Here is a 24995-nt window from a genome sequence, read left to right as displayed (position 1 = left end):
GATGGCGGCGGGGGCGAGGACGGGGGCCAGGGCGCTCCTTTGGGAAGGGGAGGGGTGAAAGGTCGCCTGTCCCCGGCAACACGGCTCAGGCAAACGTAAGCGGCTTGTCGCAGAAACCGAGGGGGTCCAAGAAGCGCGCTAGGCTGGAAGGCGGGAAGCAGAGATTACTGACAGCCGTGCCAGCCAATAATATGGAAACCTGAGAAAGGCTCTTCAGGCCCCTTCCCAATCAGAAAACTTGGGTATGAGAGAGAGTGAAGGGGCGGGATGGGATCTCGGTCCAGCCGGGACTGGAGCAGCGACAATTTTGGCTAGTCTGAGAAGGGCATTCGAGTGACCGTTGACAACGTATGGGACAGCGTCAAGGCTGAGGGAAGAACCTTGACCTCATGCTTCCAGGACTTCTAGCTAGGTACATTAGTTTTTATTTTTAAGAGTTTAAAAAACATTACTTAGCATCTCACACAAGGGCTGTTTTGTACGGCGTGATTTCATCAAGAGTATTTCTCGCACTTTGTGACTTCGTCAGAGAACTTAAAAGTATTAGTCGCCGCCTTAAATCCTTTCGGAAACAAGCCAGGATATAAATAAATACAGCTAGGTACGGATTTCCCCTTCACAAGGCGCCGAGAGGCGGACAGGCAACAGCTGAGTGTGTATCCAAAACTATATACTGAACGAATTATGAATATAGGAATAAAATTCATTGTAATGTGCACAGTTTATGATTATACAGATCTTCGATATATAACGAGCCTGAACCGCAACTCAGAACACTACAGAAAAAACAATTAATGTATCTGGAATAGACGCTGAAAGTCTGAAAAGATTCCGTCTACAGATGAGTAAACTGACTCAGTGAAGTATTTTGCTCAAGGTCATACATCAAGTTGGTAGTTTAATTAAATCTCTGTGCTAGGAAGCAGAGATAGTGGAAAAGCATGAGCTTCGGCGTCCAGAATCTTGGTTTCAAGTCCTTGCGGGCATATTCTAAAAGTGTCTTGAGCAATCCCTTAACATGTTGCTGTGTAGTAAGTGCTTACCATGTGCCACTGCAATCCACTTCACATGTGGTGCTCTTTACTTGCACTATGTCATGTAGTTATTACTATCCCATTTTATGAGGCAGTTTTAGTTTAGGTATATTAATGATTTCCCCCAAAGTCACAATAGTGAAAAAACTATAGTAATAATTCAAACTGAGGTTTTCCTGATTCCAAAGTCTGTCCTCCTGAATACTGTAGTAAAGGTTCCCTCCCACTTAAAAAAAGGATTTCAGGTCTACCTCTAACAATTTTTGAATCAAATGAGATAATGTACATGGCTATCTACTATAAGATGTAAAAATGTATAAACATATTCACTAGATTTCTGTAACAAAGATGCTCCTTCACTATACTTTCTACAGCAGCACTTCAACGTGAAAAAGGCTTTAGTATGAAGCTAGCATAGAAAGAACTTCACTGTAATTTAGTAGTATTCTAACCGAAAATACTTGCATTGCTGAGGCAATAACCAAAGGGAAGAAAATAAAATTTAATTCCTGATAGAGAAGAGAATGGAAAAGAATACTAAACCTACTCTTAGCGTCCTTTACTGGAAGGAGCATTTAGGAGGCACTGAGATTTCTGGTGCTTTTAAGTAATGAAAGATAAATGACAGTCTGCTGAATGAGGAAGAGAATAAACGTTTAGTTTTGGAATAAAAGTTCATTTGGAATATGAAAAACACATTTGCCTCAAGTCAGGGGAAAAGATATACCAAGAGCTGAAAGAAAGGGAAGGCAGTTTAGTTAGTATGAATTGGTAAAGGTCTGTGAGTCTAAGTCCATAATTTTGATCTGATGTATGATGCTTTCATCACCAAAAATAAAAAGGATTTATACACAGAATTGGATTTTTCTTTAAGGGGAGGCTGTGATGAGAGGAAAAACAGGAGGTTTGGAATAATTGGAATAAGCGGTAGTCAAGGTAGCAAAAAGGCTGATGCCAGACCTTGTACAAAGTATTCTGTGAAAAATATGTAAGGACATAGTGAAGAATTAGAAAAGGGCTGGGATTTACAACTAGATTGTTTTGAAACAGTAAAAAATGGGGGAGGGGACAAAGATATTCAAAGATAACGGTAGTTCAAAGCTCTATTACTTAAAGCTTGGGCAAAGTATTCTATAGAATGTAGTTTTAAATTGCAGAAAGACTAAGTTTTAGAATTGGAAAATCTGAGGTTCACAGATTTCTAAAAATAAAAATACTTCCAAAATAGTTTAGAAAATATTTGTCATTGCCATGTGTAAGCTGAATTCAAAATGAGCCTTCTAAGTTAAATTGCCTTATAGATATAAGCTTGCTGAAATAGTCATGGCACTGTTTTCTTATGCTATTTTTGACCCTTCTCTTATTCCTTATTTAGACTTATATTTAAAGTCTAAAGACTATCCACTAGTACATGCGGCCCAGAAGCAGAAGATATGATTTTTAATATGGATAATATATCTGATAGCAACCTACCTATGATATGCCAGGAATTACAGAGACTACCCTAGTCTCTAACCTGGTCAAATATGTAAGGACCAGTCAGCTCTGAGCTCATTTGGTCTATGAAGATTATCAGAGAATATAGTCTAATTAAGCCTCTATTCGTAGTACATAATGTGATCTTTTTAAAAAAGTATGTTTCTCCATTTCTCATTGTAAATACAATATCTCTACCATTCTGATTAAATAGATAAAAGTTTTACCTGTTGTCTTCTGTGTTTGGTACCAGCTTAATAAAACTAAAGAAATAAAAAAGTAAAGCAACTCCAAGCTTATGAATAAGCTGCAATACAGCATGCTATACTTCTTATGCTACAAATAAACTGTTTGAATGAACTTTTCAAAAAATATAATAGAAACACTTGACCTTTTAATTCTCTGAAAAGAAAGTTTATTTTTTAATTAACCAAGCAATTGGCACTGCAAATTTAGTATTTTAACATCTTAAGACACAATAGAATTTGTGTGCTTTTCATTGCTAATTAGTTGATGAGTTATGAACATAACCAGCTATGATAGAAAATGATATTAATCTGAAGAACAAAATCCCCAGTCTTTATTGGCTTTCAGTGGGTATTCTTTTCCTTCCTAAATTTTAATCTTAGTTTAAAAAAAAATCTATTTTCATTAATAATGATTGGATTTCTAGAGAACGCACAGACAGTTGAGATCCAAAAATATTCCTAAACCTATTTGTCTCCATGTTCCTGCCTGTCCTACAATCAGTCCTATTGCTAAAGAACACAAATACTGAGTGTCTCTGTAGCCTTTGCTTTGGGAAAATATTTTTTGAGTTTGTGTTCTGCTAGAAGTAGGTCCTGAGTTAAGGATTCAAGTACAAGTAGTTTATTTTTGAAGTGATTTCAGAAACACAGTAGGGTCTTGAGGAAGTGAGACAGGGAATGAAAGAAAGGCAATGAAGGGTGAATTGCCAGGCAAATTATAACTGTGAGCAAACAGAGCTTAATCTCACTGGGATTTCCTGGAAAACCATTTCAAATTGTAGTCTCAGAATTATCCTACCCAAAGCAAAAGAAAACATCAACTCCCTTCAGTCATTGGTCAAGGTCTATTTCTAGGGTGCATTTATTCAATGCATGCCGGCCAATCTTATAACTGCCAGAGCTGCATCCTTTTCTGAGCACTTTCTGTGGAGACTGGAGGCTGTTCTGCCCTTATACAGGCTGGAAAGTCTGAGGAATATCCCCCACCATTATGGAAAATCAGGCCAGAGTGCTCTCAAATGGTAAGCAGTAAGAGTTGTTACTAGTATCAGAATGAAATTAGGAAAAAAGAAAATGAAAAGGCTGTTACCACAAAGAATTGTTGGGAAAGATCAAATGAATATTAAAGAATTTGGAAAGCTTAACATACTAAAAATATATATGTAATTTTCACAATCTAAATATTGTAACCGAGCATAGATGGTAAACAGCCCAACTAATTTTTTTCTATTTTTAAAAAACACATTTTTAGTTTTTTAGACAGAATCAATGTACCTATTGTGGTTATTTTTTCACTCAATGCAGCACAAAGAATATAGGACCAAATGAATACCGAAAGAGTATATCACTTAATCCTACATCCCAGGTCTTATAGAACAAGTTTTATAAATAAACATGTTGATATTGGTTGGAAATATTTTTCAAAGTTTGCACTTAATAGAAAAATAATTTATTGAAATTTATCATCTCAAAAATTTATGTGTTTAATAATGTAAATTCACTGTTGGTGGATATGTTTATGAAAGATTTTGAAAGCTCACACTATTTTATATAGAGACATAACTGTTTTATTAGCATTATTCCAAAAGTCCCTAAATCTGAATATTACCATTGCAAATGTATCATCCTAATAGATAATGAGGTATGTTAATATTATAAATAATCCTAAATTCTTTAGCACTAGGTATGTTATGAAATGCATCTTTAGACCTATACTTTAAAGACAATAAATAACTAACACTTTCCACAGGGCAATAAAAAGAGCCTTGAGATAATCAGAACATGTTTATATATAAGGTTAATCTTAGAGGAAGCTGGAGGAAGGTATTAGGGAACTTCTATCTTTGCAGCTCTTCTTTAAGACTAAACTTATTTCAAAATAAAAAAGTTAAAAACAACAACAAAAGAAATCCTTGAACTGATGATATGATTCTGACTCTTCCACTTAGTAACAGTATGACCTAGAGTAACTAATTCACCTTATATGAGTTTGTTTCCTCATCTATAAAATAGGAGAATTGGTAAATCCTATGTAAGTCTCCAAAAACAAATTTTCTGTATCAGTGTGTTTGCTACCACTCATTAAATCATACAAAAAAAATTATCAAAATCCAAGTACATATTCTGTGCCTTAAGATGTATTTTTTTTTTCTTTTTTTTAGGCTGCACCTGCAGCATATGGAAGTTCCCTGGCTAGGGGCTGATTTGGAGCTGCAGCTACTGGCTTACTCCACAGCTACAGCAATGTGGGATCCAAGCCGCATCTGTGACCTATGCTGCAGCTCCAGGCAATGCTGGATCCTTAACCCACTGAGCAAGGCCAGGGACGGAACCCTCATTCTCATGGATACTAGTAAGGTTCTTAACCTGCTGAGTCACAACAGAAACTTACTTAAAATGTATTTTTAAATCAGTTAATAATATATATTTGGGAGATGTACTTTAGGCATAATACAAAATAATATACCAAGGAAAACAATTTTAATATTGTAAAAATATATTTAATGTTTATTCTGAATACTTTTGCATTTTAAAATAATTATTAAAATCAAATACTTGAAAGTATTTTCTTGAGATCATAATTCACATTGTGATAGTTTCACTTTTTAAGCCATTTGGATGTGAAAAATTGCTCGTGTGAAAATAGAAATGGTAAAGTTGTTAAAATAGAGCAAAAAAAGAAAAAGAACAATAAAAGTAAACTAAAAAAGGCAGTAGTTTGAGGAGTTCCTTGATGGCTCAGTGGGCTAAGAATCCAGCATTGACACATATGTGGCTCAGGTTGCTGCTGTGGTGTGGCCTGGCACCAGAACTTCCATATGATTTGGGCACAGCCAAAAAAAAAAAAAAAAAAAAAGAAGCAGCAGCAGTAGTTGGGTAGTATTAATATGTTTTAGCAACTAAGTTTAAATCACTTATCTGTTGCATCCATAAAATATCTTCAACCACATACTTTATTCTGATAATGCCTAGAGTGACTCTGAGTCTCTGTTTACCCAAAATGTTCTTAGCTTGTGCTGGATTTCCCAGAGCAGTTATCAGTACCCTCAAAATTGTCTCAATTTGGGCAATGAATTATATGATTACCCTAACAGTACACAAAAGCTTTGAATTTTTGTTTTAGCCTTGCTAATTCTAAACCATAAAATCTTTTTTATTCACCAGATTCCTTTATATGGCAACTTCCCCATGTGTAATAGCAGAAATGTTTATCATAGGTCATTCTTACATTATGTTGTGGTCTAATAAAATACTACATTCTCACATCTTCTGTTCTCCATGACATTTTATTCCATAGCTAGAACTAAGACCAAAGATCAAGAACAGAGGTAGAATAGAATTTTTAAATATATCTTCACTTTATTAAATGGAAATGATCATTTTGATAGGATGACTATTGACTTAAAAGAAATGCACAATCTAAAAATTGAGAGTTAAGTTTATTTGGGTCAAAATTAGGACTTAAGCCTGGGAGGCAGCATCTCAAGTAACCCTGCTGAGGACGTGAGCAGGGAGTTAGGATATATAGAAGTTTTTGCAGCAAAGAGCAAGTAGTAGGAACAAAAGACTACTGCTAATAATGGAAAACCAAATATTGTAAGTTAAGTAATTTAGTTTTCTGTGGGAAGATGTAAAGGTCTGGGCTCACAGAAATCATTCCTTTATTATACACCTAAGCTTTCTGGGGCCAGTATCCCTGTGTTTTCATAGCTTGAGTTTCCACAGAGCTCTCTGTTAGGAGTAGCTGAAGTTTATGGCTGCTAGATGGCAGGTATTCTTTGTTTCCTTCCCGAGTTCCCTCAGGGCTCACTGGCTCACCCTTGGAGGTGCCTGCACTAGCTGATGACTGTGACATCTTTTTTTTTTTTAAATAATTCAGGTGGCGATATTTTAGATACCTCTGAAACACTACCCCAAAGAGGCAGGGGAAATAATATCAGTGTATTTGTGATACAGGTGAATGGCGCGGGGGGCGGGGGGCGGGTGTTTGAATTCAGCCATGCACACCTTTCACAGAAGTTTGCTACTGGTCTCTTGAAGGTTACTAAAGAGGTTACTAGTCATGAGGAGCGGACATCACCATTTAGGATTTTACTGTTTTTCTAGCTGTGAAGATATGCAAGAATTGGGTTCATAAAACCTTATCCTAAAAATATCTATCTGAAGATCTGTTCTGCCAGTTTTCTCAGAGCACAGACTGCCTCACTCCTGATCGCCATCCTGAGCTCTGCTCAGGTGGTATTGCAGGTCCGAAGCTGTGGTGGCTTATGATTTAATCCATGTAGAGGCTGACGGCAAGTGCCAAACTCCAGTTCACAACCCTACTAGAGAGTACTTTATGTAGCAGGATGAAGTGAGCTGAAAAATAATAAATGAGACATTAAAAATATAATAAAATAAAATTCCACAGAGAGTATTAGAGAATTACTTATGTTATGGATTGCTCAGATTTCCTGTCTGTTTAATTCTTGCTCCTCAAGCCATCATCCTTGTTGACTTCCACACAAGTGTTTAATGTCTCTGGTCAAGACTTCTTTCTATTGTAGTTTTCTACTTTCAATGTTTGTTATAGGTCAGATAATTAAAACTTCTGTTTATTTTATAACAATGTTAGTTGCGTTTATAGGTACAAAAAGAAATTATCATCCTTATATATTAAAAAAGTTACATTACTGTAATTATCCCTAGATTCTGCCTTGCTATTTAATCTTTTGGTTTCATTATGTAAACATTTCTATAGTAGCTCAGAAGTGTTTAACTGCCATATGCAATTCTAAATTATTTTATCTGTGTCATTTCATATAATTAAGAGTATGTAGAGATTATTAAAACATACTTTTTTATGGATGTATATGTTCATATGGTATAGAAAGAGGGTGTGTGTGTGTCAGTGTGTCAGTGTGTATGATAGAGGGAGACAAGAAAAGGCTGGGTATTTTGTTCTACCTAATGTCTGTAGTGGGATAAAAAAGTAAGTACATAATTTACCTTTACTTAGGCTTTTCTTCTCAATATTAAGTATTTGTGGGCTTTTAAAATTTTTACCTTCTTTTTTTGGGGGGGGGGGTTAGGGCCACACCTGCTGCATATGGAGGTTCCCAGGTCTAATTGGAGCTGTTGCCACAGGCCACAAGCCACAGCCACAGCAACACAGGATCCAAGACACGTCTGCAACCTACACCACAGCTCACAGCAACACCGGATCATTAACCCTCTGAGTGAGTCCAGGGATCAAGCCTGCAACCTCATGGTTACTTCTTGGATTCATTTCCACTGCACCACAACAGGAACTCCTTTTACCTTCTTATTATGGAAAATTTGAAATGTATTCAAAACGAGATAAAATAGTATAATGAATCCCATGTATCGTACACCTACCCTCAGAATTAAACTCCTGACCAACATTATTTCATTTATAACCTTTTTCTTAGGATAATTTGAAGCAAATTCCAACTTCCATTCCATTTTTTATCCTTAAAAATAAGGCTTTTTAAAAATATCCAAAATATCATTATTACATTGAAAATATTTACAGAAACTTCTTAATATTGTCAAATATGTGATCTGTGTTTAAATTTCTTCAATGATCTTAAAAAGTTTTTAACATTTTGTTCGAACCTCAACCTAATTAAATATTGTTTCTGGTTCATGTATCTTTTTAATTTCTTTTAATCTGTATCAGTCAAGTTTCAACTAGAGAAGCAGACCAGTAGGATATATATTTTCAAAATTTATATGCATATATACATATATGTACATACATATATATAGTAATGTTCAGGGAATTAGCTCTAGTTAAGCAAGCCCAAAGTCCACAGATGGACAGTCAAGAAGGAAAGATATAGGGGGAAGAGAGACGAATTGCAGGCCCAACTGCTTGGAATCTCTGATTTTAAGAGACATTGTTGCTTTGATGACTACCACCTGATTAAGTCAGGCCCCACATAGGAAAATCTCCCTTTTGATTAACTCAAAATTGGAACTTTAAACGCATCTCAAAATCCCTTCACAGCAGACCTGACTATTGTTTGACTGAATAACTAGGAGAGGTTGTGTGTTTGCTACAAAGTGTCTGCTGCCTCCGCTGTTCTTCAGCTCTGGCAAGAGAATATCACTTGTAGACTACACTCACTAGAAACATACTAGACAAGGAATTCTAGGAAATCTGTTTTCATATCACAAAACCATCACATCCCACTCTTTGTCAATTTGGCACACTTTAACCATATTTAATCATCAAATAAAGACAATAACAAAATAATACTTAATGATTTATCAGAACGAAAAGTGTAAGGATGAGAACATGCTATCTTTATTCCCTGGAGGAGATACAAAAACTTTACGTAATATTATTCACGCTTCTCCTGTGATATCCCATAAATTAAATACACTGAAATATAAATTAACCATTATTAACACATTATATGGTGACAGGCAAAAAACAAATGTTTAATATATATACAAATATTCAGATGAAAATAATAAATACTCATAATGATTCCAGTCTTCATTTCTGCAGATGGTCATATAGCTGATATTTCTTACACTCTCCCACCTTTCATTTTCTTCCACTACCCTTTCCATATTCCTTTGTCTTCAGCAACAACCTCAGCTGGTTTTGGTTCTTTGCTAAATGAGATGGCCCAAACCTTAATCCCTAAAGATTAAGGCTATTAGAAAAAAGCCTTAAAGGTAGGCTATTAGAAATCCTACCTGAAGAGAATTGTGGTAGTTTTCCAGTGACTTTAATCAAAGTGCATGGGAATACAAAGAGATGCCCTAGGGGATCTCCTCTATTTCAGCCATTATCCTCTTTACCTTCATTGTATAATAGCCCCTTATTTAACCTGATAGCCAGGATCTCTCCCTGTAGCCAGCATAGTAACTCTTTTCATTTCCTGTTGATTCAGAGGCCTGAAGAGGCCAAGGTAGCCAGAGGCAGCCTCAACTTCCAATTCAATGGAATCTTTATTGTGTCCCCAGCTGATGCATTCCTTGCTTTGTAGCTGACCATTACGCCAACATACCCTAAAGTAACGGGAATGTGAAAAAAAACATCTTGCTAGTCAAGAACTTTAGAAGCAATGTGGGAGGAGCTACTCTCATTTCCAGCTCTTGGATTTACAGTGTAAGGATCTAAAAATCTTGGTCATGGGAGGAATAGCACTATATGTTCAAAGATTATTTCAAGCATTACCACATCCCGAAGGATATTGTCCCAGTCTCACAAGGTGTTGCCCCCTAGCTGGCACCATAACTGAGTTATCAAAAGGGCAATCTAGGAGTTCCCGTCGTGGCGCAGTGGTTAACGAATCCGACTAGGAACCATGAGGTTGCGGGTTCGATCCCTGCCCTTGCTCAGTGGGTTAATGATCCGGCGTTGCCGTGAGCTGTGGTGTAGGTTGCAGACGCGGCTCGGATCCCGCATTGCTGTGGCCCTGGCGTAGGCCGGTGGCTACAGCTCCAATTCGACCCCTAGCCTGGGAACCTCCATATGCTGCGGGAGCGGCCCAAAGAAATAGCAAAAAGACAAAAATAAATAAATAAAATAAAAATTAAAAAATAAAATAAAATATTAAAAAAACGGCAATCTACAATGTTATTAAGCCAGCTGTTTCAGAATGATGGAGAATATAAGACCAGGGAATACCATGAATAGGATATCACATAATATAAAAATTTCATAATCTAGAAGGTCCTTTCTCAAGGTCACCTTCCTGGATTTATAGATTGATTCAGGTCCACAGTTTGGTTGAGGGGCAATGACTTTCTATTTTGGTGATTCAGGTCAGACTTCTGGACCTGGTCTCTCGACTTAGTATTTTCCACTTACAAAGATCAAGTAACAGTTCAGGAGAATTCCCCTCTCAGATTTTGACATTTTCATCCCTAAAAGTTTTGGGTCTTTTTTATATCTTTCAAGAATCCACTTAGTATGTTGAATAGATCCTATAGATTCTTGAACAAACAGAAGACAGTTAAAATAATTATTTTAATATAACTATTTATTGATTCTATCCTGTGTCATCTCTTTTTTGCTTTGGATTTTTTTTTTTTTTCTCTGCAGAATGGTCTAGGAAATTCCTAGACCAAGGATTGAACCTGTGCTAGAGCAGTAAGCCGAGCTGCAACAGTGACAATGCAGGTCCTCAACCCACTGAGCCATCAGGGAACTCTACATCCTGTGTCATTTCTGATATGGTTTTGATCGTATGCTTCTTCTATTCAGTATGAATCATATTGTCCTACTTTTCTACAAGGCTGCTTACAAGCATTTCTAATTTTACCTTGTATGATGGATATTTTTGTGTTTTTACAAATATTCTTTTTTTTTTTTTTTTGTCTTTTTGCTATTTATTTGGGCCGCGCCCGCGTCGGCAACGGCAACGCCGGATCGTTAACCCACTGAGCAAGGGCAGGGACCGAACCCACAACCTCATGGTTCCTAGTCGGATTCGTTAACCACTGCGCCACGATGGGAACTCCCCAATATTCTTGACCTTTGTTCTTTAATGTGGTTATTGGAAATAGCCTGATATTTGGAGTTCTTGCTTTTAAACTTTATGAAGTGAGATAAGATTACCATTTAATCCAGGGCTAATCTTGCCCCCATAAATGAGGCAAACCTCTTTTAGTACTCTAACTGATGCACAGTGAATTATGAGATTCTCAATTTTGAGTAGAGGGAACAGGAAATATTTTCAGTTCTGAGGGTGTACCAGTCACTGTTAACTCTAATCTTTAGGTAGCTTCTTCTAATGCATGTGCAGATTAGCATTCAGCTGAAGACTCAAGGGGACACTTCCAGATTTCCAAAGTTCTCTGTGGAGCTCTTTTCTCTCAGTAACATGCCATCCTCTAAACTTTAGCCACCCTGTTTGGTGTTTCTCCAAAGGGTAAATATAGAATTCCCACATAACCCATAATTTCCACTTCTAGGTTTCATTCTTATCAAAAAGAATTGAAAACAACTTTCAAACAAATACTTTTACATTAATGCTGATAGAAGCATTATTCAAAATAGACAAACACAGGAAGCAACTCACATCTCCATCAACTAATAAAGGGGGAAAAATGTGGTTTATGCATACAATGTGAGTTAACCATAAAAAGAAATGAAGTACTTATACATCCTATAATGCAGATGAACAACAAAAAGATTAATTATACTAAAATATAATAAATATGTTCTCATTGAACACAAAGTATATAGCCTAGATGTTCTATGAGAACATGTTTATTACATTTATCTGGCTATTCTACAATGATAGAAGAAAGAATACACACACCGCACACACCGCACAACGTGTTCAGCTTTTAATTCTTAAATGTGTTATTTAAGAAAAATGTGTATTATATTTCCTCTCAGAAATTGCATATTTCACAGTGGGTGTAGCCTTTATAATATTCTTTGAAAGAAGTACATATTCAAGTACTTCTCCCACTTTTAAGTTGGGTTATCTTTTTGTTGTTGAGTAGTAGATGTTCTTTTCATATTCTGGATACTAGTCCTTTATCAGATACATGATTTGCAGATATTTTCTCCCACTGTGTAAATTGTCCTCATTTTATTGATACTATCCTTTGAAACACAAAAGTTTTAAATCTTGATGAAGTCCAACTTGTTTATTTTTTCTTGTATTTCTCCTTCTCTTGGTGTCATTTCTAAGAATTCATTGAAAATTTAAAATCGTGAAGATTTACTCCTATGTTTCCTTCTAAGTGTTTTATGGTTTCACTTATATAATTTAGGCCATCAATCCATTTTGAGTTAATTTTGCAAGTGGTGTTATGTATTCTTTTCTGTGTGGAAATTCATTGTCCCCAGCACAATATTAACTGTTCTTGTCATGTATCAAGGAAGCCAAAGGGTCATAGTTATAACTTCCCAATAACCTAAATATTTAGCAGTACTCTTTCTTAGTCAAAATTTATGTAAGTCTATTTACTGTTACCTCAGAAGGAGGTAAAGAAGGCAGACAAACATAAAGAAGGAAATGATTCTCTTTTAGACTGAATATAGTTATTAATATCCACATCAGTGATATGTTTCAGAACCTCCAAAATGCCTGGGCACTCACACAGTGACTATAATTATGGTATATAATTTTATATACTCTCTACATCACCTGTTGTCCAGGAGCCCTACCCCCCTGTGGTGCTAAGGAGTAAATATTTTAAGTGTTCCAAACTTCCTTATTAAGCATTTTCACACCTCTGCTCCATTAGCTCATCTTGTAAAATGAATGAATGATACTTCCACCAAGCTAAGTTTCATGAACACTCAGATTGCCTTTATGCACTGGCATTGATCTAACAAAATATTTTTTCCTGTTAAACTGAAGAAAAATTGTCATTTTTCTAATAACAGTTATCTGAAAACTAAAAAAATAAAAATAAAAACAGGAAAGATAGAAAAATAAAACTTTAATCCATTCCCTGTATGCTAACAACTGAAATTTAGCCATAAATTTGTTTAGTTACTGTATGTTTATGGACTACCAAGGCTAGCATCCCCTTTTCTTACTTTAAATATGCCAGTGTGGCATGTTTATTCAGGTATTGTTAGCTAGAGATAGAGTTGGGATATCCTCATAGCTAGGTAATTCATTTCTCAGTTTCATTTCCAGTTTTATTTTCTGCTCTCCATCCCTAACTCCAGTCTCAAGCTATAACTTTTAAACTTCAACCAACCTTGTGAGCCAAAACCTTATCCCTTAACTAATTCCAAAGATTCCAATTACTTATTTTATTAATACAACCTTTCACTCCATCCGTGACCCTATCATCACATCTTTATCTTTCACCTACGTGACATATCCTTTGTTGAATCATTTTTACGGGATTGGCTATGAAAGTTCTACTTTAAGTGAAACGTCTTCCTTTATCTAAATTTGTGAGTTAGGAGATATTGAGCTTTTATCTGGAGGAAAAATTCCACCTAAAAGTTTTTGAAGCATGAGTGGCTCATCCAGAATAAGAAGATAGATGTTGGTATTGAGGTGGAGAAGAAGAAAGTGATTTTACCTAAGAAACAGAATTATAAAATGTCAGAGTCTACTTGCATGCAGCTGACCTTAATGGTGAATGTGGTGATGTTGTGAAAAACCAACCACAGCATTGCAGCCTAGAAATCAGTATGTTAGGTCTCTGAGGCCAAGCCCGCACTGCACGAGTGACATCACCAAGGCAGAATTACCGAGCATTCAGTGTTCAACATAAAGGAGAAGATGACTGTAAAAATGGCATTATGGAGCATAAGGAGATAATAACTGCCATAAAGACCACCTCTCCCCACTCCATTTTTTGGACCATTACCAACTACACTTCTTCCAGATCATTGTGTATGTCTAAGGAGGAAAATAGCCCCATTTATTAAATACAACAAATGTAATTTTTTACAACCCTAGATGGTGGATATTTGGAATGTGATTTGGTTCATTTTTAGAACAAATAAAGAAGGCTACTTAGTATGGGGAGAAAATTCGTACTGGCTATATTAATAAGTCCTGGTCTTTCAAGCAGCTCTGTGGTTCTGATAGAAAATGCCATCATTCCCTGCTGGAACATCTGAGTCCTGTCAACTCTTCTGAAAGTAAGAAGCAGAGTTTTCATATTTTACTCTTTCTAAAATTCTTTTTGTATTGAACTGCCCACTAAATGCCTATTTTTCTGTCCATGAGAAATCTCTGATTTCTCAGCTTATTTGCAAAGCAGGAATGAATGACAAACACTAAGTTTAATTACTATTAAATCTTAGGACACCAGCTCTGTCTACTGGCACAAGCCTCTTTGAAAATCCCCCAAAATGCTCATGAAAGATACCATCCAGAATTCTTTCACTCTAAGTTTATAGATTGAAAACTGCTTTACCAACCATAAAAATTTTAATGAATATACATTTAAAGTAAAGATAAAGCTATTTAGTTAGACCTCCTAGGAAAATTTACTCATGTCAATATCTATGTCATTTCTATATTTTTATATTAATTTACTGTATATTATACATTTTCTTACATGCTATCTTTGTACTTCTTTTCATAATCTCAGTTTAGAATATTTAACATTACTTCTCAACTTTATGTTGTTTGAAATATCAGTTCTGTGGCTAGCTATTTCTGTGATACTGGATGAACAGTTAGTACTTAGAAAGGTACTCCATTACTAAGTAAATACTCAGTAAATAGCAGCTGTTATTATCCTATCTCTAAACCTTACCTTAAAGCAGCTCAACCCTCTGCCTCAAAGATGCCTTCCTTTTCTTGAACTCATAGCTATATAAAAGCATCCCATCTCTTAAAGTTTGTCTTTACCTATGTTTTTCTCTTTGATTAATTTTATATCATGTATCATATACAATTTAATTTCCCTTATAAAATTGTATATTCCATAAGAAAAAAAATAATTTTCTTTCTTTGTATCCAATTCAATGCTTAGCACATAGTACATACTCAATAAATATGTAATGTATAATTCAATTTTTACCCCAAAAACTAAAAAGATACAGCACACAAAAAAATTAAGTTGTTTTTATCACCTAAATGGTCTTTAATCATTTTTAAGATTTTATTGCTTCTTATAGATTGCAAGATTTTTTGCAGTTTCATTATCCAAAAGTTACAAAAATATTTTTTATTTTATTTTACAACATGTAAGAAGCAATAAAATATTATGTGTGTGAAAGCTCAGAAACATCAAGAGATTATCATCTGAACTAATTGCTAATATATACTTTATAGACTTTCAATCATTACCCATTTGTTTGCATTTATATATCATTATTAGTTATGTTTATCACAGCATAACCTTTAAAAGGAGAACAAAAAAACCACTGCAGGGAGTTTCTGCTGTAGCATAGTGGGTTAAGAACTGACTCCAGTGGCTCACGTCACTGCAGAGGCTTGGATTCAATACCCGGCCTGGCTCAGTTTGTTAAAGGATCTGGTGTTGCTGCAGTTGCGGCATAGGTCACAGCTGTGGCTCAGATTCAATCCCTGGCTTGTGAACTCTTCCATAAACAAACCAAAAAAAAAAAAAAAAAAGAGAGAGAGAGGAAGAAAATGCTCTACTCATTGGTATTCTCAAGGAAATAAATTGCCTTAACACAAGTACACAACTCTCAGGATTTTAGGGTCAAGACTTGTCCTTGGTAATATTCCCAAATCTACCACTTTATCCATGAGGAAACAGTGAACCGATTTCTTCTTTTTGAATATAGAAAAAAGCCAGCAAAATGTCCATTGCTTTCTTCTTTTTGCTGTTTTGGGCTCTTCTCATCCCTATACTCCCCTCATTGTCCCATTTTACCTCCTTCCTCTAGTTCAGCATTCTCCAGCCTTACCTCCTTCCTTTTTTACCTTCTTCACCAGATACCCACAGAGATGCAACAAGATGTTCATTATCTCAAAGCTTCCTGTACTGTCTTCATCTTAGTCACAACTAAAGGTGAGCTAAGTATTGACTGAAAAGGAGGGAAATAAATGTTAATATATGCGTATTTGTGTGCATACATATAAACATATGAATAAAATTTCTTAATATTAAGAAATGTTTGTGTTCATAAGTTATCATGGTCTATAAGTTTTAGTTCTCTTAATATCTTGTATGGATTTAGTAGCAAGGTAATACTGGCCTCATAAAATGTGTTAGAAAGTGTTGTATACTTTCTTGTCTATGGTTTGAAAGAGACTATGTATGATGGGTATTTTTTTCTTTCTGAGATGGTTGACAGAATTCATCTGTAAAAGCCATCTAAGCCTGGAGGTTTCTTTGTAGAAAGATTGTTAATTACCTTTTAGAAGCTCTAGAGCTGTTCAGACTTTTAAATTTTATTGTAATATCATATTTGGAATTGTATCTTTCAAGAAATTTGGAGTTCCCATTATTGCTCAATAGTTAACAAACCCGACTAGCATCCATGAGGGCACGGGTTCGATCCCTGGCCTCATTCAGTGGGTTAAGGATCCGGCATTGCCATGAGCTGTGGTGTAGTTTGCAGACATGGCTCAGACCTGGTGTTGGTGTGGCTGTGGTGTGGGCCAGAAGCTACAGCTCTGATTCAACCCCTATCCTGTGAACTTCAGATGCAATGAGTGTAGCCTAAGAAGATTTAAAAAAAAAGAAAGAAAGAAAGAAATTTGACTGTTTTGTTTATGTTGTTGAATTTATTGACATGAAATTGTTCATAATATTTGCTTACTATCCTGTTAATGTCCTTAGGACCTATGGTGGCGTTTCCTCTTTCACTGTTGATAATGATCATTTGTGTCTTCCTTATTTTGCTTCTTGCAAATCTACTTACAGATTTATCAGTTTTACTGATCTTTTCAAAGTATAGCTTTTGATTTCATTTATTTTTCCTGTGCCTTGTTTCATTGAGTTTCATTCTTATTTTTATTATTTCCCTTCTTATATTTTGTTTTCGTTTTATTTGCTTTATTACCTAGTTCATGAAGTGGAAACTTAAACCACTGATTTTTAGACTTTTTTTTTTTTTTGCTAAAATAAATAGTTAAAATCATTAATTTCACTGTAGACACTTCATTAGCTGCATCCTGCAAATTTTTTTTTTTTTTTGTCTTTTGTTGTTGTTGTTTTGTTGTTGTTGTTGTTGCTATCTCTTGGCTGCTCCCGTGGCATATGGAGGTTCCCAGGCTAGGGGTCGAATCGGAGCTGTAGCCACCGGCCTACGCCAGAGCCACAGCAACGCGGGATCCGAGCCGCGTCTGCAACCTACACCACAGCTCACAGCAAGGCCGGATCGTTAACCCACTGAGCAAGGGCAGGGACCGAACCCACAACCTCATGGTTTCTAGTCGGATTCGTTAACCACTGCGCCACGACGGGAACTCCAGCATCCTGCAAATTTTGATATGTTGTTTTTTTATTACAGTTCAGCTGAAAATTATTTACCATGTGACTGTTTTCCTTTCACCCTTGGGTTCTTTAGACATGTGTTTCCTAATTTTCTTTACATACATGTTTCTTTAGATTTGTGTTTCTTTATTTCTAGACTTTTTAAAAATTGATTTATAAGTTACTATTATAATGAGTAGAGATATTTGTAAGATTTCAAAACCTATTGAGACTTGTTTAGTGGACCAGTATACTGTCTTGGTGAACACTCCATGTACATTTTTTTAAAAAGTATTTTTTGCAGGTGTTCCCTTACGGCTCAGTGGGTTAAGGATCCTGCATTGTTACTCCCATAGTTCCTGTTACTGCTATGGTACAGTTTTGATCCCTGGCCAAGAACTTCTACATGCCATGGTTGTAGGCAAATATATATATGTTTTCTGCAGTTCTTAGATGATGTATTTTTTTGAATGTCAATTAAGATGATTGATATCATTATTCAGATTTCCCACATCCTTAAAGATTGTCTAAATCAATGCTCTTGAAGAAAGTTATCTGTGGATAATAGAATTCTTCCATGTGCTGGATAACTAGCCACACATAGCTATTGAATACTTGGCATTTTCTATTTTATTGAATTCATTCTTTTTTTTTTTTTCTTCTCTTTTTGTCTTTTTACGGCCACACCCGTGGCATGTAGAGTTTCCCAGGGTAGGGGTCTAGTCAGAGCTGTAGCCGCCAGCCTGCACCACAGCCACAGCAATGTGGGATCTGAGCCGTGTCTGTGACCTACACCACAGCTCATGGCAATGCCAGATCCTTAACCCACTGAGCAAGGCCAGGGATCAAACCCACATCCTCATGGATGCTAGGTGGGTTCATTAAACACTGAGCCACAATAGGAACTCCAGGGTACATTTTTTATTATCTCCTTTCTTATATACAGGTTTGGTTTAACTTGTTTTGTTTCCTAGCTGCTTAAAGTAGCAACCTAGACATTTAGGCAAAAAATTTAAGAGGTGGAGATGTGTCACCTCTGGTAGAGCTATTGCATACACACTATGACGGCATTCCCTTTTCCCCTCTGCTGAGACTGGCAATGATCCATAGAGGGGAACAGAGCATCAGCCAACCTTCAACTGACATGATTTTAAAGGAGAAATAACATTTATTTTCAAAATATTTTATTTTATTTTTCATTGTTACCATGGGATAGTCTAGTTCAGAGTTTCTCAGCCTCAGCATTGTTGATGAGGCGAGGAATATTTCTTTAATGTGTCTTGTGAATTGTAGGATTTTTTTTTTATCAGCATCTCTGGCCTCTATTCACTCAGTGCCAGAAGCACCCTCTTTGGTATTGTCACAAATAGAATTGTTTCAGACATTGTCAAATGTCCCCTGGCTGAGGGCCACCAGTAATCTACCCTCACTCATATATAACCATGCATACGGAAATAAAGTGAAAGTGGAGCTCTACATCACACTATACGTGAAAATTCCAAGTGGATGAAAGGCATGTATATGAGAGACAAAACTATGAAACATTTAGAATGTCATAAGGAAGAATATCTTTATTTCTTTAGGTAGGAGAAGATTTCCTAAATAAGACATGAAAAACAAAAACAATAAAACAAAGTATTAATAAATTTGATTGTCTTCAAATTTACATCAAAACATACTTCAAAGAAAGTGAAATAAGCCACAGAGTTTAAGAAATTATTTGCTGCTCATAAAGCCAATGTGGAATTATTATCCAGATTATGTAACTCCTACTCCAAATCACCATTTAAAAAACTTTGAATTAATAAAAAAATGGACAAAATAATGAGTAATTTCACAAAAGAAGAAAATTTTTAAGTATAAATATATAGCTATGAAAATATGTTCAATCTCATTATTAATTAAGAAGATGAAAATTAAAACCACAGCGAGATAGGTCATATCCATAAGATTAAAAAGTATTAATATCTGGCAATATCAAATTTAGTAGGAATTCTTACTATCTCTTGTAGGTGTGCAAATTGGAGCAATCACTTTGAAAATAGTGTGTAGTCATCATTAGCAGATATTCAGGCTATTGACATATATTTCTTATCCTTCTCCCGAACGTGTGCTAAAATTGCACCATCCTTGTTGAAGCTATACAACCCACATCATTTTAAAGTTGGAAGCTTTAAGACCTGAGAGTGACTGACCATGGTGACTGGTAATAATCCCTAAGGAGGATACTATGGAAGACTCTACTCACTCAATCCTCTTTTTAAGATGAATAAATAACATCAGTAACTAATAAACCTTTGATTTTTTTTTCTTTTTTTTCTTTTTAGGGCCATACCTGTGGCACACAGAACTTCTTGGACTAGGAGTCAAATTGGAGCTGCAGTTGCTGGCCTATGTCACAGCCTTAGCCATGGCAATATTAGATCCAAGCCACATCTGAGACCTACACTGCATGCTGCAGCAACGCCAGATCCTTAAACCAATGAGCAATGCCAGGGATCGAAGCCGCATTCTCATGGATGCTATGTTGGGTTCTTAACCTGCTACGCTACAATGGGAACTCCCAAAGCTTTGATTTTTAACCTCTAAAATTTTAGAGGTTGTTCTGGCTCATTATGACTGTTATAGTATTACTAAGTAAAGTTGAATGTGCCTGTATTTATTAGTCAGCAATTCAAGTAATTGGAATTTGGCCTGTTGACTCTGCATGAACAAACCATTTAGAAGAATGCTTTACAAGAGTCTTTCAGCAGTAGCAAAATACTGGAAAAAAATGGACTATCTAGCAGAGAAAATTAATGAAACAGAGCCAAATATATCAATATAGATAAATCTCAGAATATATTGTTCAGTGTAAGAAGTAAGTGAGGATAGATAACAGTAAGATTCCATTTATGTTAAGTGGAAAGTGTGAAGAGTTCATGAAAGTTGTATATTGTGTTAGAATTCATACATAAATTGTAAAAATATAGAGAAACCTAGGAAATGATTAATAGAAAATTCAGGAAAGTGGTTTTTCTCTGCATAGTGGGAGAGAAAGAAAAATGTATGCAAGGAGATGCAATTGAGGGCTTTTGACTGGTAATATTTTATTTCCTAACTTGCGTGATGGATAGATGGGTGTTGATGTTACTATTATACTATAATCTCTCCTTCTACATTTTGTTTACTCTTTCCACATGGTCTATATTTCACAGACAAAAATATTTTAAAGCCATCTACAATAATTCTGATATGCAATGGCCCATAAAATAGGTTGAATCATATTTTGATACGTAGCCTACAAAGCTCTTTAAGAAAAGTCTAATTTTATTTTCCAAGGACACAGATGGAGATGAAATTGATGATATCCCAATTCTGCTTTGTTTTTTGTGAGATGTTGAGCAATTCACTTATTAGCTATTTCCACTTTTATGTTTATGGAATAGCAGTGATATACTGGTTTATTAAAATATTGATGTTTATAAAACATATACCTGAAATAGTATCATATCCTATATTAAAATATTATAGTACCATTTAAAATAATATATTAAAAATACACCTAGGTTTCTGACCTAATGGAAGTTCTTGAATGAATAATGGGAATATTGGCAATGCAGATCATCACTGGCTTGGTTATAAGTGATGATATGAAACATTTCACTTAATGGAAGTGATTAAAAATGATAGCAATTAAACAGATTTTTGACAGCTGAAAGTTCAAACACATACCAAACTATGAAAACACTTTAATAACATTTTTTGTAAGATGAAAAAATCTGTCAGGGGCATACAAATACATAGGAAGAGTGTTTTGAACAGAGTACAAAAATGCAACCTTCTTAGGATGTTAGCACTAAATGTCAAAATACCATGCTGCTAGCTTTTGGTGTTAACTTTTGAAGATGACAGGTACTATCCATACAATGTTAGATTTTCAAATGGTCATGAAAAAATTTTGTCACTGCCAAAAGCACAGCTAAATTATCAGTTTTCCAATTTTCTAAAGTACATGAGGTCTAGTATAGCACTTTCTTCAGACAGGTTATTAAAGGGAAGAGATTAAGTCAGACCTGAATGAAGCAGGTGTTAGAGTTCGGATTCCAATGTCCGTGACCACAGATGCAGTGTTTGAGGCAACATGACAATATCTGGTAGGATCTGAGTTAGAACACCATCTCTGATCTGATGGGTGGAAGAACTCCAGTAGTAATATCTAGACAACGGTCCCATTTAACATCAAAGAAAATCATCCATGTTCATAAAGAACCTCAGTGAAAGCCAGGCGTATAGTTAAAGGGCCCTGTCTCTACAAAGAGAAGTTGCAGATTAACTGGGCAGGCCGAAAGTGTTTTCTAACAAGGAAACCTACATTGGAATATAGATGTGAACCCAAAGAAGTCTACTACTCATGAAGAAAAGATATAAAATGTGGCTGTTTTCTCTAGCTGTGTTAATGTAGCTAGATGTCTGGGGGGGTTACATTAAGGGCATTTACTTTCATTCTTAACCCTTCTTGAATAGGAATAGATATTTGAATGTAGGCCAAACTAATGTAATTTCCAACTTTTGTACCATATAGAGTTAAAACTTCAAGATGAAGGACTTCTGTCCTAGCAATTGGTCAGACTGAAAAGGAAGGGACTGGTTTTAAAAGCCATTCTCTTCATTCAGCTATTTTTAGAGCTAATTGAAAACTTTCTGATTATATAAATCTTTACTGTAAGATATCATTCTCCTGGGAGTGTTTATACCCTATATTTCAGAACCGTGTTGGGTATTTTCTATTTGCCCTTCTATTTTTATTTTAACTTGTTCAAAATCATCTCTGTGTCCCAGAAGGCTGACATCTAGGAACTGGTTCAATGGACAGCCTTGCTCTCCGGCTTTTGACTGGAAAAATTGGAAGCTCCTACAACAGTTTAGAAGGCAGGAGGAGAATGACATTTGGTATTCATTTCCAGTACTAGCTAGTCTATAACAGTTCCTCTCTTCTTTATACATACATGCCACTTCACATTAAGAGATGGAACTTACTTCCGCTGTCCTTGAATCTGGGCTGGCCTATGACTAACTTTTATAAATAGAATGCAGCATAAGGACCTTCTTGGACTTCAAACCCCAGGCTAAGAGAAATGGAAGCTTCTACTGGCTGCCTCTTGGAATCATCTTCTGTGCTGTGAGAAGCTCAAGGTAAATGGAAGAACCTCAAAAATGAGAACCAACAATTTCTAGCTACTTTAAAAATTAATTGATAGCTATGTGAGCGAGTCATTGTGGTAGCCATTCTCCAATATGGCACCCAATGAAAGTCACTTTCCATTATTCACATTCTGTATGTAGTCCCACACTGCGGCAGTATTGGTTTGTATGACCAATTGAATACCACAGAGGTGATGATATGTAACTCCCAATATTAAATCATAATTGTCCTGTGACTTTCATCATGATGGACTTCTTTCAGATCACCTGGGAAGCCAGGTGTCGATGTTATGAGGACATTCAGACAGCCTGTGGAGAGGCCTTTGTGGTGAGTAATTGAGGCTTGCTTACAAATACATGGAGTGGAGTAACCAAATTTCAGATTAGTGCAATTCAGTCAATATCTTGACTCCAGCATTAGAAAAAACCCTGAGCCAGAACCACCCAACTAAGCTGCTACCAGATTCTTAACACAAAAACTGCAAGATAATACATTTTTGTGGTCATAAGTTATACTTAGCAGCTTAATTTATATATACATGTACATATATGTATATAATGTTATATATTACACAGCAGCAAATAGCTAATGCATCCATCCTAAGCATTTGCAGTTCATTTAAACCACCAGATGACTGTAGCACTGGCTGATATAAAAGGCAGGAGAGATCATCTGACCAAGATTAGCATATAGAATTGTTAAAAGTAATACAATGATTATTATTTTAAACCATCAAACTTTGGAATGTTTGTTTTGCAGCAATAGATAATCAAAATATAAATTGACACCTAGAAGTAAGGTGCTGGTGAAACAAAAATCTAAACCATGTGGCATTGACTTTGGGTCTAGGCAATGGGTATAGGCCAGAAGAGCCTCAAGGAGACAGACAATGGAGGCTGAAAAGACAGTGAGGAAATAGTTATTTGATCCTGCAGCAAAGGAGAGTTTTTACCCTGTTGTGTAGAGACAGGATGTTTGACAATGCTGTAATTTGTGGCAATATGAAAAATAGAAAATATATCTAATGAACTTGTATATGGTTAAGGAGGTTTCTAGATGGAATGTGTGCCAACTTGTTTATTTTAGGTGTATATGATCTTTAGTAGGGTGAAATGAACTAAAGAAGAAAGCATTCAATTTTCAAGCAGAATCTAGAGTACAGGTCAGCAAATATTTTCTATAATGGGCCAAATAGTAAATATTTTAGCCTTTTCAGATTGCTGAATGTTGTCTCTAGCAATTACTCATCTTTGCAGTTGTAGCAATAAAGTAGACATGGATGATACGTAAATGAATGGGATTGGCTGTGCTTCAATAAAAAAGGTTGACTGACAAAGGCTGGTGATAGTCTGGATTTGTCCTATAGGCCATAGTCAGTTAACATCTGATCTAAAGAAACACTTTCAATTAGGGATTTGCTAGAGTGGAACAGAAATTATTCTCATATTTAACCCTTTCAGCCCACAGAAAAATTTCAGAGTAAATTAAAACCTGGGGGCAAAGATCAAATCCAGGATACTTCCAGAAAAAACAGATACAGCAGGAGGATCACTTCAAGAGTACATTTGAAAGACTCTTTGTTCAACACTTAGAAAGATTAAGAATTTGCTCCTTAGACTCTCTCAGCCAAACAACAGAACTTTTAAGACTCTAAGGGCTTGCCCTGTTGACCTTCTCAGCTAGACAATAGAGTTTCCTAGAATCTTAAGGGAGTTCCTTAAGCGCTTTTGGCTAGGAAAAAAAGGGTTTTCAAGAATCTTAGAGGTATTGTCCTCATTCTAAGGCTGAAGTAGAGAGGAGTGTGCCTTCATAAGTCTGTCTTAAAATATGTTGTAGGTATATAGGAAGTTCAAAATTTTCAATAAAAATGTTAACAGCTTCGACTAAAAATGATAGAGATAGTTCAGAATGAAAAAAGACTCCTGTATTACTAATCTCTTATGAAAAGGATGCAGGCTGAGAAAACTACTTAGCTACAAACATATTCTACGTCTTATGGAAAACTAAGAATGATATAGGAGGCACAGCCGTGGAAAGCCATTCTCAGGGAGCAGAAATGAGCCCTAATGAAGGATCATTCTCTGTGCCTGGAGATGGAGGAAATGGTGAAATATTCTGTTAAATTTCAGAATTGCCATGAACTAGTATCCTGTTTTGCGTCTCTTGTTTCACCCTTTTAGAATGAAGGTTTCTATT

The 24995-nt window shown here is 35.8% G+C and overlaps 1 long non-coding RNA gene across 1 annotated transcript; it reads left to right on the top strand.

Annotated features, from left to right (window-relative positions):
- Window positions 1-95: 95 nt before the first annotated feature.
- On the top strand, window positions 96-24135 carry LOC102166401 (uncharacterized). Its single transcript, XR_001305691.3, has 3 exons — window positions 96-412; window positions 16129-16204; window positions 19942-24135. It is a non-coding gene; the product is annotated as an uncharacterized LOC102166401 (long non-coding RNA).
- The last annotated feature ends 860 nt before the right edge of the window (window positions 24136-24995 follow it).

The sequence above is a fragment of the Sus scrofa genome, chromosome 7, assembly GCF_054392235.1.
Source record: "Sus scrofa isolate SSC_HxYL_T2T_F1_AM1 chromosome 7, Sscrofa_HxYL_maternal_Yorkshire_Landrace_v2.0, whole genome shotgun sequence".
NCBI lineage: Eukaryota > Metazoa > Chordata > Mammalia > Artiodactyla > Suidae > Sus > Sus scrofa.
The sequence above is the reverse complement of the archived record's forward strand: the minus strand, read 5'-3'. Positions and strand labels throughout refer to the sequence as shown.